This window comes from Ambystoma mexicanum, chromosome 4p, assembly GCF_040938575.1.
Source record: "Ambystoma mexicanum isolate Mex_15411 chromosome 4p, UKY_AmexF1_1, whole genome shotgun sequence".
Classification (NCBI taxonomy): Eukaryota; Metazoa; Chordata; class Amphibia; order Caudata; family Ambystomatidae; genus Ambystoma; species Ambystoma mexicanum.
The window spans coordinates 1,256,419,925-1,256,432,926 of NC_090927.1; the positions used below are offsets into that span (position 1 = coordinate 1,256,419,925).

The 13,002-nt window shown below is 47.6% G+C and overlaps 1 protein-coding gene across 2 annotated transcripts in view; it reads left to right on the forward strand.

Annotated features, from left to right (window-relative positions):
- The window catches only part of NUP133 (nucleoporin 133), a 1,444,728-nt gene that overhangs the window by 180,786 nt on the left and 1,250,940 nt on the right, over positions 1 to 13,002 (forward strand). The window lies entirely within an intron of this gene.

Consider the following 13,002-nt stretch of genomic DNA (forward strand, 5'->3'; position numbering starts at 1 on the left):
TTGGACAGTGGCATACTGGAGAACTAGTGTGAAGGGTGGGCCTGCCTTTCACCAGCCAGCCTGTCAAAATTGGGTTCAATTTTTCCAATAGCCAACCGCAGGCTTTCTTCCACCTCCAGCTTTGACCGATATTTTGTCTTTAGGGCTCCAAGTGCAGAGAACCCAATTTCGCACAGGTATGAGGTGCTGAAAGGTAAAAGTACATTGACTGCACATTTCGATAAAGTTGGATACTCTGCAGACACATGTTGCCAAAATGCACCCAAAGACAATTTTCTGAATTGGCTCTCTAGTAGGCGGTCACTTTGGAGCTCCATTAGTTCCTCCTGGAGTTGTATTGGGAGATGGGCTCCTACGTCAGCTAGGAAAGGCTGAACCACCCAGTCATTCATGTTGCAATTGTCGTCGGGAAAGTACTTTTCGAGACTGGTTCTGAGAGCATTTAAATGGTTTCCAATTACTTCAGAAACACATGAAAGATCATACTCCGTCTCCTCAAGAGCATCTTCTAATAATGGGAACGCATCGGCTATGCCAATATCAACCCTCCTACTCCAAAGCTCCAGCTTCTTCTTGAATGCCGATATTTTTGCATTCATGGCAAATTATGTGGTTTCTGTGCCTTGCAGGGAGAGGTTTAGAAAATGTAGCTTTTCAAAGATGTCGCCAAGGTAAGCCAACAGTATAAGCCAGCGTGGATCACACAGAGGCTCTGCTTTTGTCTGGTCTAACTCCAGGAGAAAGTGTCTCACTTCGTTTCTGAGTTCATAGATGCGATTTAAAACCTTTCCCCTGGATAGCCACCTGACCTCTGTGTGAAACAGCAAAGCATCATGGTCAGCTCCCATTTCTGCACATAAGGTGGCAAACAGACAGTCTCTTGTGGGGTGCATCTTAATAAAATTTACGATCTTTACAACAGAAGTCAAAACCTGTGTCAGTTCATGCCCCATATTGCGCACAGCCAAAGCTTCTCGGTGTATCATGCAGTGTGTCCACACAATATGTGGAGCTACTGCCAATACTTTTGCTTTTAGCCCAGCTCTAGCACCACACATTGAAGGAGCACCATCCGTGCAAATACCAACACACGCCTCCCACTTTAGGCAGTTGGAACTTAGGAAGTTGTTTAAAATTTCAAAGAGTTCAGGTGCAGTTGCCCTGCCCTTAATTTGCTTACAAAACAAGAAGTCCTCCAACATCTCCTTTCCGTGGCAGTACCTCACATAGGCAATCAAGTGAGCTTCTTTTGATACGTCAGTGGCCTCATCCAACTGTAGGGCGAACTGGCTGTCTTTCAAGCGCGATATCAATTCTGTACTGATATCAGAGGACAGGTCAGCAATACGGCGGCAAATTGTTGTCTGACATAGGGATACTTTTGCATTTCTCTGCTGCACTTTCACCAAGCATTACCCGGTTGACAGCGAGAATGGTTGGGAGAATCACTTTCTCAGCATCTGTAAAAGGCTTCTTGTTTTTGCCAAGAAAGTACGCAATGTGGTAAGATGCTTTCAAAGCATTTGCAGGTACAGATGCCACACTTTGTCTCCTTTTGCTTTTTCATGCCTTGCAGCTGCCGTACAAAGAAATCCCTGGTCTTTTTTGCTAAATCGGCATGTTTGGTTTCCAAATGCAGCCTTAATTTTTTTGGCTTCAGGCTGTCATTTGCTAATGTAGCACCACAAATCACACACTGCGGCTTCACTTCCCCAGCGACTGTGATGCATGTGAACCCAAAGTCCAAATAAGAGTGATCATATTTCCGTGTTTTTGCATTTCTTTTGTCTGTTCCCACCTCTCCTTCCGCTTTACGTTTCAGATCCCTACCATCTTTGGGCACTAGAAAACGATCCATCGAGAAAAGGAGCCTGAACCTGTCAAAACATTGCAAACGGTTTTAAAAAAGTAAAAATGCACCCCAAAAAAAGCATAAACATGGCAAACACCACATGCAAAGAGTTGAACTGAGGCATGTGAAAATGTTGGGGTTGGTGGGAAACACCCCATGCAAAAAAATTCATGAGCCCACCTGACCCTTAATGTTTTCATCACTCGATAGTTTAATAATTTCTGCTTGTGGTTTCCTTGTCTACTGCACAGCCACAAGATTAGGGGACTGGGGGTGCATGGAATGAACGGGTGGGCATAAGGGGGACTGGAAGTCCAGCAAATTTATGTGGACAATTAAAGTACTTGGGAACAATGATACTTCCTGTTTTGCTGGGGTGCCCCGAAGCACTCTTGCTAATTGTGGGTTTAGTGCCCTGGTGTTACTACCATTTTACATTATTTCAGCGGCTCTGGGGGGCAGCTCTGGTGTGCCAGTAGTGATGCCCCTGGCAGACCTGGGGGCAGAGGCCATGGGTGTAATTTTAGGGGGGGCGGGGGTGTTTGCCCCCCAACTTTCATGGCATACCATTTTGTCCTCATTCATTTAGTTGGGGCACCTTTTCTTCAGATGTCATGTCCCCCCCCCCCCAACATTTTAAGCAAAGTTACTCCACTGGCAGAGGCCCTCAATTCTCTCAGGGGAGCAGGAGCTTTGCACCCCTGTTCCCCCTGAATGTGGGGTTATCGCTATTGGGGGACGCAGGGGGACCGGTGCTGCATTAATAACGCAGCTCCCCCATGGCAGATTGCTGGGCTCCAGCAATCTGCCATGGGGGAGCCGCGTTGTAAAAAAACACTGGCAGAGCAGTTCCGGTCCCCCGCTCGCCTCCTCTCCTCCATGCATGCCCCCCAATGTGGGGGATGCAGGGAGAGAGGGGCGCAGGGGTACCGGTGCTGCATTAATAACGCGGCTCCCCCGTGGCAGATTGCCACGGGGGAGCCGTGTTAAAAATAAAGCTGGAACGGGTGACTTACCTCGCACTCGCACACGTCGGAAGCAGCAGCAACGGGGAACACAGGACACCACAACGCAGCCTGGACGCGCGATCCAAATGCAGGAAAGCGCGCGTCCAGGCTGCGTTTATTTCCTGTTTCCATGGCCACGCCCCCACCACATCGCACTGGCTGAGCATGTGCATGGGAGCCAGTGGCTCCCCATTGCACATGCTCAGTTCAGTGCGGCAGAAAAAGAAAAAAAAAAGCGTTACTCCTTTTCTTTTCTTCTGGAAGGCATCACGCGCCCCCAGGCATGGTGGCGCGCCCCACAGATTGAAGACCTCTGGATTAGGGTGAAGAGCTCCTCCTACATATTAAAGTGGAATATATACACACATTGAGGTGCTCATTAAATGAGTATGATCAGTCTCCCAAATAGATTTTATGTTTAGATCTCACTTACTTTAAGACTGTAAGGCCTTATTAACCATGTGTATTGAAGTGTCCTTCAACAGGGAACTAAACCAGAAATTGAGTGTCTTTTTGCCATGTCTCTGAAAATGTGACACAACCAGCATCGCTTATGCCAGAAAAAAAACAGGGAACCCAGCGAGGGGAGCAGGCCTGATGGTGCTGAAGTGCCTGCTTATGCAGGGAATTCGAGGAATGTCCAGCAAGATGGTTCGAGGAGAGTCGGTGCATGTCAGATGCAGAGTGCATAAGCGACATAGAGGACATGGGAGTGCTATAGATCCAGACACCTGGTAAGTGGTATGGGACAGAGGGAGAAATGATCACTACTGTGACCAATGCAGAGCCACAGAGCCGGCCCCCATACTGGGAAAAGAGTAAGCGATAAGTGGAACACAGATTGGAGAGTGGTTAGAGTATTCTCACCAAGTGGGAGAAGTGAAGATAACGAGAAGGGTGGGAAGATATTGGGTTCCCAAACGGGGAAGTCCATTCATAGAGTTTATCAATGGCGAGAGGCAGCCAGCTGGCACCTGGGGCAATTTCCTAGAGTCAAAACACAAAAGTTAGTGGAGCAAAATGCTGGATCTTGGGTGATGTTTAAAAATTGAGTTTGAAAACCAGCTTCTGTGAAAAGAACAAGCAGAGTATTTGTATTTGTATTTTATTTAAATGTATAGCGCACCAAGCCCAAGGGCATCTGGGCGCATTTCTTCAAGTAAAAGGTTACATGGGTTTACATATATTACAAATTGTTACAAAGCAATAATATATACATTTACACAGGCATTTACAGTAGTACAAAGAGTGCAGGTATATACAAACTATATACATGGTAAGCGGAATGGCACAATCTTGACGAGTGGCACAAGATAGGTTAGTCAGTCACAAATGTGGGAGCTAGATGTCTTGCGCTGCGAAACAGGTTTTAGCTTTACTTCTGAAGGCCTGGAAGGAGGATTCAATTCTGAATCGGAGAGTTCCAAAGCTTAGCAGCCAGCACAAGGAAACTGCTCCCCCCAGCCTTGTGGAGCTTAAACCTTGGTATCGTAAAGGCAGTGTGCTTGTCCTGCTCTGCGGGGACGGTCAGAGATGTTGCACGTGACTAGGTTGGACAGATAGCTGGGTGCACAGTTTGCTAGACCTTTTTTGCGTGAGTGATAAGGATTTGAGGACAATTCTTTGATTAACGGGAAGCCAGTGTAGGCTGCGTCTGGTATCAGAGATGTGGGGGATTTCTAGGAATATTCAAGGCTGCTCTAATGGCAATGTTTTGGATTACTTGTAATTTGTTTGTATTACGTTGGCAGGTCCCCAAGTACAATGCGTTACAGTAGTCTAGTTTCGACATGATCAATGTTCTCGCTAAGGTGGTGCAATTGATGACAGTTAAGAATGGGCGACAGGCAGTGATGAGTTTGTAAGTATAGGCCGCTGATGAGGTTATAGCTGTGGTTTGTCTCGTTAGTGAGAGTGTGGAGTCAAGGTAAATACCAAGAGTTTTCATGTCGTTGGATACCTTAATGGTGTTACCATCGATAATGAAGGAGTCAAAGTCTGGATCTAGCTTGTTTAGTCTAGGTTGTGAGCGCAGGAGGAGTATCTCTGTCTTATCGTCATTAAGACAGAGCCCATGTTGTGCCATCCAAGCATGAATGACGCTGTGAATGTCGTTGAGTGCTTTAGAGTCTACTATGTGGTCTCCAGTGATGGGAATTAGTATTTTGGTGTCATCTGCATAATTAGTGTAGGTGACACCACGGTTGAGAATATCAGAGGGGCTTCATAAACACGTTGTAAAGTGTTGGGGATACACATGATTCCTGAGGGACTCCGAACAAAACTGGGGCTGGTTCTGCTGAAGCTAAGGGGAGGAGAAGACCCTCATAGGTCTGTTCTCAAGGAAGGATCTGAACCAGGTGGTAGCTTGAGAAGTGAGCTGCAGAGGTGAGGTGGTTACATAGTATTCAGTGATTGACCAAATCGAATGCGGCCGATATGCCGAGGAGGAGGGCCAGCTTGCCATTATCTTTTCGAACTTCGATTTGGGTTTTAAGATCGATCAGGGCTGTCTCAGTTCCGTGCCTAGGTCTAAAACCAGATTGTCTGAGGCCAAGGAGGTTGTTAGCTTCTAGGTCATCCCGGATCTGCAGGTAAGCAGCTCTATCCCGGATTTTCAGCAGAAAGGGGACTGTAGTGATGGGCCTATAGTTGGTGGGGATACTCTGGTCTAGTGATTGCTTCTTGAGTAAAGATAGAACCCAAGCATCTTTAAGGTTATTGGGTACTATGCCAGTGTTGAATGCGGCTTTTATGAGGGTCGTGATGAATGGTGCTAGTTCTTTGTTTGCCTCCTTGATGATAGGGGCTGGGCAGGCATCTCCCTGACAATTAGACGGTTTGAGTTTGAGGATTATGTATTCTACTTCTTTGATGGAGGGAAGTTAAATGGCTTATGTGCATGTAGAAGGGGGCTAGGTTAGCTGACTGATGGACTTTGTTGTGGGTCAAATTATGTTTTTTTTACTCAATTTTGTTTTGGAGCATGCTGAATTTATCTAGAAGTGCTTTTTGAATATTGGCGCACCAGGTAATATCTTTGGTACAGGAGTCAGGGGGTGCTGTTGGTGATTCTAATTCTTTCAGTATCTTAATCTTTCATACTTGATTTGGCTTGTATAATTTGGTTGTTATAGGTGTCTTTTTTTGGCTTGGATGATTGCCTCTTTGTAATTGAGGGCTGCTAGAGTGAGGTTGATCTTATTAGATTCGGTAGGTCGGCTGTTCCAAGGGCCTTCTGCATTTCTTTTTTCCTTGCGTAGAGCTCTCAGGGTTGGGTAAACCAAGAGTTAGTGTGCTCGTGGTTTGGCCTTTCTTAATTTAAGTGGAGCAATGGCATTGATGGCCTTGAGGTTAGTTTTATTATAGATATCCACTAGCGCCGTGGGGGTCAGTGTGTCTCAGCGGCATTGTTTAGTATGGGTAGAATCAGTGGAAGCAGCTTCTCACTGGTTATGTCCCTTTTATTTCTGGTACGAATAGACGCTGCAATATTCTGCTTAGGGTGTTGGTTATTGGATTTGATGGTAAATGTGATCATGTGGTGGTCTGACCAGGACAAGGGGTGTTAGACAGTATGTTTATGCTACAGTTGAGGTCACCAATCCAATCGAGGGTTCTACTTTTGATGTGGGTAGGCTCTTGGATGCGGTGAGTGAAGCCTCGTTCTGTAAGGGTATTGGCAATATTTAGCCATTTGGGGCCATTCGCATCTTGGAAGCTGAGGTTGAGGTCTCCTAATAAAAAAATGAGTGAGCTGGGCTTAGTATTGGTAGAGAGGATGGTAGTAATGTCGTCTTCGAATGTGGATTTTGGCCCGGGAAGCCTGTAGATCAGATGCAAGGTGAGTGTTTGGGTGGCAGAGACTGGTAATTTAACGGATAGTAGTTCAGCTTAGGGAAAATGCTAACTTGATATGGGTCTGAGGCCTAGTGCGGTTTTGGAAATGAAGGCAACTGTAACGCTTACCTCTGGGGCCCTGCATGAGTGCCTGGTCCGGACTGTCGGCGGTTCTGGTCCAGTCTGTCGACGGGTTTTCGCTTCAGCGATGGCCCAAAACACACACTCCATCCTGCCCACTGCAGGTTAACACACCCAGTGGTCAGGGAGGCGGGAGTGGCCTGGATAAGTCCTGCTTGCCGTTGTATAGCCAGTCTCTGGAATCCTTCCAGGCGTTCTTGCTGTCTTTTTATCCAGTTACCTCACTGGGTTGGCGGCGGATGAATAGTCCTCCCAGTTCCTTCACTGGGGTAATTGTGGCCCAGACCCGCTGTGGAGCACAGGCTGCGTTTGGATTGCCTTATGGTAGCTGGTAGTTCTTATTGCAGTTTGTACAGAATTGTTTTGCAAGCGCAATCCTGCTGTATGTCTTTAAATGTCTTTTGTTTGCTTTGCTCTCACAGGGTCCAAAGGAGCTGCAGGGGAAGGCTGAAGTCACGAACCGAGTTCAACTGGTAAGTAACGTGCTGGAGGAGGGAGGAGGATTGAGAGAGTCAGCTGATTGCTGTCTTGTTCGTCGCTTACCCTCTCAGTGTTTCTTTTATCTTTTGCAGGAGCCGCAGCGTATGAAAAAAGAAGCTCCTTTGAAGTTGGAGGCGGACCCGGAGAGCCGAGAAGGGAACAGCTGATCCGGAAGCCTTGACCCGTAGTAGTCTTGTTCTGGAGAGCTGCGCTGGGTCACAGGATGCCTGGAGCGCCGGACGGAGCAGGAGCCTCAGGAAGCTTTGACACGTGGAAGATGCAGAAGCAGAGCAGGCGAGCGTTACGCTGACACCTCAGCCGGAGGAAACGCTAAGCACTGGGTGTAGCCCAGGGCGGGGTTTATATAGCCCTGGGTCCACCCAGCACCACTAGACCATCAGGGATGCCTGCACAATGGCCTTTTAGGGGCCATGTTGGATTCAGTTGACTGATCCAGCCCGGGGGCCATTTTGAGTGGGGCAAAGAGTCTGTTCCAGCACCAAGCAGCCAATGTTATAGACCAAACCTTTCCAATGCTACCCACAGGGGTCTTGAGATTTCCTGGAGTCATGACAGCACTCCCCCTTAAAACACCCCCAAGGAGAGCCATACCCGGGCCGTGACGTTCTGGATGCTCACAATGGTACCGAGCTATGAGACGTGGTGCATGGATATGTTCAACTGGTTCCCAGGTTCGGTCCAGAGCTCCGTACCCTTTCCAATCCACGAAGTAGTAAAGTTTCTTTCGAACTATCTTAGAGTTCAGGATATTTCGGACTTCGTATTCGGCCTCTCCTTGAATCATTGTTGGAGGAGGGCGTTTCAAAGTGTCTCGGGTGCCAGGGTGCACAGGCTTCAGTAACGAAACATGAAATGCTGGATGTATGCGAAGCACCGATGGCAATTCCAGTTCTATGGCCACCGGATTGATAATGCTTTTTATTGGATATGGCCCAATATATCTGGGGTGAAACTTCTTTGGTCCTTTCAGCTGGATATGTTTCGTAGATAACCATACCCTGTCACCAATCTGGTACGGTGGCTCGGGAGTCCTCTTTCTATCCGCAAAGCGCTTTTTGTTAGTTTTGGCTTCCAAGAGGGCTTGAGTGGCTTTTTTCAGGGTTTCCTTGATTTTGGCGTGCAGAGTGTGGACGCCGGCATATCCAAAGGTGCTGGTGGGTCTAAGGTGGAAGTCCGCAGGTTTCTTCCATGTAAAAAGAAGAAAGGTGAAACACCAGTAGAGCTATGGATAGCGTTGTTGTATGCATATTCAGCTGCCCATAGGAGCTCTACCCAATTTAGGTCTGTCTGAGCAAGCATGCACCGAAGGTATTGCTCGAGCGATTGATTTGTCCTTTCGGTCTGTCCGTCTGTCTGCGGATGATGGCTGGTAGACAGACAAACCTCGACCTGAGCCTTGACACAGCAGGCTTTCCAGAACTTAGACACGAACTGACTTCCTCGATCTGAAATCACCACGGAGGGAAAGCCATGTAGCCGGACAATCTTGGTGAGAAAGGTTTGAGCCAAGATGCCTGCACTGGGTATCCCTTTCAGGGGGATGAAGTGTGCCATTTTGGTTAGAAGATCCACCACTACCAGTATAGTGTTAAAACCAGCACAAGAGGGCAGTTCTGTGATGAAATCCAGTGAGATAGTGTGCCATGGGGCTGGTGGTATTGACAAGGGTCGAAGTAATCCGTGCGGTTTGGTTCTTGGCGTTTTGTTCCTGGCACAGTTATCACAGGCTTTCACATATTGCGTTATGTCTTTCCGCCATGTAGGCCACCAGTAATGTTGTTGTACCTTTGCCATGGTTTTTGCTATGCCGGGATGTCCTGCTGTAAGAGCATCGTGATAGGCATTCATAACTTGCTCTTGCATTGTCTTATGTGGTAGGTACAGACGGCCTTGTTAAAATGGCAGGTTATTGACTATGGAACGTTGTGGCCCCAGGGATACCCATGTTTGTACTTGAGTTGGGGTCATGGTTTCTCTGATCTGTTGATGTAAGGTCTCCAATGCACTCAAAAGGTTGCCAGTTAACCCTATCAGTTTTTCTTCTGGTATGATGGGCAATAGGAGAGGACTTGCATATGCATCTTCCTTTCTGTACTCCACCTATCCGTGACAATGCATCCGCCTTTCCATTCTTTACTCCGGGGCGGTAGCTGACAGTGAAATCGTATTCTGAAAAGAACTGGGCCCATCTCAGATGTCGTGGAGTCTGTGCTCTGGCTGTTCGCAGAAATTGCAGGTTGCGATGGTCGGTAAGTACTGCAACTGGATGTCGTGCTCTAAGGAGGTGATGTCGCCCCTCCTTAAACGCAGCTTTAATGGCAAGGAGCTCCTTATCGGTCACTGCATAGTTTAATTCTGCTGTATTGAACTTTCGGGACCAAGAGGCCACCGGATGTAACTGGTTGGTATCCGGGTCTCTCTGGGACAGTACGGCTTCCATGGCCACTTTGGAAGCGTCCATTTCCACTAGGAATGGAATGTCAGGGTTGGGATGTCTTAGTATCGGTGCAGTGGTGAAACGTTGCTTAATTTGCTGGAAAGCTTCCTCGGCTTCGGTGGTCCATTTAAAGATACGATTCTTGCGAAGTAATGATGTGATAGGATGGACAACATCTGAAAAGTCAGCAATGAACCTCCGATAAAAGTTGGCAAAGCCTAAGAAGCTCTGGACTGTTTTGATCGAAGTGGGCGAAGGCCACTGCAATATCGCTTCCACCTTGCGGTTATCCATTTCAATGCCTTGAGGGCTGAGTATGTTTGTTTGTTTGTTTGTTTGTTTATTTTATTTGTATGGCGCTCCAAACCCAGAGGTAGAAGGGCGCTTAAGAATTTGGTTACATATTTGAGAGGTATCAGTGTTGCATGCTTCGTACAGGTTTATAATATATACATATATATACAGAGGACAATAAATAGAGCATGTGTAGTGAGTACAATATACAATTTCCTGAATAAGTACAGTGTCTAAGCTAGTAATCGCGCAGGTCTAGAGTTAGTGGTGTTGCTCTTTGTTTAGTAGCCAGCTAATGACCTGCTTCCTAAAGATCTGGAAGGATTCGAGGGTTTTGATGTTGAACGGTAGGGAGTTCCAGAGTTGGGGAGCAAGCACTGTAAAGCTTGCCCCTCCAGCTCTTTTTAGGTGGAATCTGGGTACTAGTAGGCAAAGAGTGTTGGAGGATCTGGTGAGTCTGGTGGCGGGTTTCAGGGTGAGTTTATTAGCTAGATAGGGTGGTGCTAGGTGGTTGAGGGCTTTGTACGTGAGGCAGATGATTTTTAGGTCAATTTTTTGGCGTATGGAGAGCCATTTGCAGGCTTTCCTAGTTGCAGAGATCTGCTCTTGTCTTGGAATGTTGAGGGCTGTGCGCAAGGCGTTGTTTTGAATTACCTGTAATTTATTGAGTACGGATTGATTAGCGCCAAGGAACAGGCTATTGCAGTAATCCAGTTTGGATTGTATTAGGGCCCTGGCAAGGGTGAGGCAGCTGTTGGGTGATAGGAAGGGTCTGCTGGCCCTAATGAGCTTGCCGGTATAGGCAGCAGCTGAAGCTGTCATATTGGTATGTTTGCTAAGGTTGGTGTTGGCGTCTAGATAAAAACCAAGGGTCTTTACGCTTTTGGCTATGGCAATGGAATGACCATCGATGGTGATGTTATTATAGCTAGGGTCAAGTTTGGTTAGAGTGTTGGGGGAGCCGACGATTAGGAGCTCTGTCTTCTCATCATTCAGGCAGAGACCATGGGAGGCCATCCATGCCTGAATGATGGAGAATATTTTGTTGATCCGGACCGAGTCTTCTTGGTAATTACCAGAGATAGTGAGGAGTATCTGGGTGTCATCTGCGTAGTTTGTATAGGTGACACCCAGATGATCCAGTTGGTCGAATAGAGGCTTTGTAAATATGTTGTACAAAGTGGGGGATACACAAGAACCTTGTGGGACCCCGCATGTGATGGGGATGGGGTCTGCAGCAGCTGTGGTGGAGAAGACTCGTATGGTTCTGTTTGCCAGGAAGGATTGTATCCAAGTGATGGCAGGTGAGGAGAAGTGGGCTGCGGTGGCAAGGTGATTACAGAGGACCTCATGGCTGACCAGGTCAAAGGCCGCTGAGAGGTCTAGGAGGAGTAGGATTGCGACATTGCCTCTGTCTTTTATTTCATCGATCTGGCTTTTGAGATCAACAAGGGCGGTATCCAAGGAATTCCACCGTGGTGACATGAAAAGCGCACTTTTCGAGTTTAGCAAACAAATGGTACTGGCGCAGTTTTTCCAATACAGCTCGCACATGGTGTACATGTTCCTTGTTAGATTTGGAGTAGATTAAGATGTCATCTATGTACACCATAGCACAGACGTCCAATAGTTCTCTTAATACGTCTGTCATGAAATATTGAAATGCGGCTGGCGTACTACACTGTCCGAAGGGCATGACAGTGTACTCATACAGCCCAAACTTGGTGCGAAAAGCCGTCTTTCATTCGTCCCTGGCTTTCACACGAACCAAGTGGTAGGCCCCCCTGAGGTCTAGCTTCGTGTAGATCTTTGCTTCTTTCACTTGGTCTAGGAGTACTGGTATCAAGGGCAAGGGATACCGGTTTTTTACGGTGACTTTGTTGAGCCCTCTATAGTCTATACATGTTCTGAGATCCCCCTCATTTTTGGGGACAAAGAAAAGAGCTGAGGAGGCTGGAGACTTGGAAGGCCGAATGAAGCCGTTGGCCAGGAACTGATCCAGATAGTCCCGTAGATGTTGGTTCTCCTTTTCAGTAAGGGCGTAGATGCGACTACAGGGAAGTGGTGCTCCCGGGATCAGGTCGATTTGGCAATCATAAGGCCTGTGAGGTGGCAGAGTGTTGGCTTGTTCTTTATGAAAAACGTCTTGGAAGTCGTTATATTCTGGAGGCAACTGCCCTATGAGTCCAAGAATGTTTTCTGGTTTCTTTATCGTAGGTTTGGGACTATCTTGGCCGTTGGCAGAGACAGGATAAAGGGTTCGGACGCACTCAACTGGAAACGTTACTGTATGAGCACGCCAGTCTATGGCCGGGTTATGGCGCACCAACCAGGGCATTCCCAAGATTAGTTGGAATTGGGGAGCGTTGATGAGGTTGAAGACAATAGTCTCCCGATGACCGTCATGGCGTAACAGTACAACAGTTCCAGTACATTGGGTCACCGGTCCTGACGATAGTTGAGAACCATCCACGGAGAGAACGTTATCAACTTTTTCTCGTTTTTGGATGGGTACTCCGATCCGTAGGGCCATGGTGATGTCCATGTAATTACCTACTGCTCCGCAGTCAATGTACGCCTCTAGGGCGTGCATTTGTTGTGGCTGCTCGGGGCATAGTAAGATAACTGGTGTTGTAATATGCGAGACCGCTGATGTCTCTCCCCTTCCCGACAAGCCGGTCTCTACTCTCGTCGAGGCATGTCGTTTTCCGGCGACTCGGGCCGTTCCGTCGTGGTATCCAGGACCCCCAGGGTTTCCGAGGAGTCTTATTTGGGCAGTCTTTCAGGAAATGCCCCGCTTTTCCGCAGTACAAGCACAGTTGTTGTTTTCTGCGCCGCTCCCTTTCTTCTTTGGTTAATGGGCCTCTTATGCTTCCCAACTGCATTGTTTCGGGTGTATTATCGGTGGTGCGTGGCACTTCTCGAGGACG